Consider the following 1,064-nt stretch of genomic DNA (forward strand, 5'->3'; position numbering starts at 1 on the left):
CCCGGTCCTCTATCGGACTCGCCGGGGGCTGCCACATCCATGTGTGACACTCGGACTTGGTGATAAATCCAAGTTAAACCGAGCCCACCACTTTCCGGACCACGACCGGCCGGCTTAGTGGTACCATTTGAGGAAGCAATGACCTGCAAACTACTACTAGAACCACCACGAGGTTCTCACACAACAATACCAACACGAGGTACACACCATAACAACATATAATTACACAATCACAATAACCCGGGTGCTTAGACTAGTCTTGCTATCCACTTAGCCCAGACATCGTCTCAAGCCTCGGATCCAAAAACTGACACCTAGACCTCGGATCCACAAACTAACACCTAGACCGGTCCGGCTTTCCTAGCTCGGAAGCCGTATCCGATGTCAGGAACCTGCATTAAAAAATTGTTAACAAACAATTAACTGTGACTCACAGTGATTAAGCGATCTGGCTCGACTCTTTGATTCCAGATGTTGACCAAACCCCTTTTATCCCCTCCAAATCTTCGTCTCGTTACCGTGATGTTAAATCCAAAAAAACAACGTCAATGTCTTGAATAGACTGGTCTGGACTGATCAGAACTCGGAAAAAACCTTCTTTCACTTCTGGACAGTCTTTCGGAACTTCCCGGCAGTTTATCGGTCTTCGAAAATGTCTATACTTCTAAAGCACCTCACTTCTTTCTCTCTATCTCTCTCTAACCCAGGTTTTGGAGTGTCCTTGGTGTGTCTTAATGATGTGAAAATGAACCAGGGTAGCTGGGTATATATAGATTTTGCCTGCCAATAAGAATGAGCCACCTGATCACCTGTGTGTCATCCTGCATGCTTCCGGTCGCATGCGTGGCGACACACAGGCGTCCACATGCCCTGTTGCATGCCTCCTTTACATGCCAGGAGATACCACCGCGTCCACATGGCTCTCAGCATGTCTGGGGTTCATGCGTCGCGACACACGGGCCTCTGCATGTCGGTTCGCATGCGCAGATCGCAGTTACTGCGACACCTCTTGCTTCTGTGTGTCGAGCTGCATGGAACTTCTTCATGCACGTCTTCACCTCCTT

This window comes from Brassica oleracea, chromosome C7, assembly GCF_000695525.1.
Source record: "Brassica oleracea var. oleracea cultivar TO1000 chromosome C7, BOL, whole genome shotgun sequence".
Classification (NCBI taxonomy): domain Eukaryota; kingdom Viridiplantae; phylum Streptophyta; class Magnoliopsida; order Brassicales; family Brassicaceae; genus Brassica; species Brassica oleracea.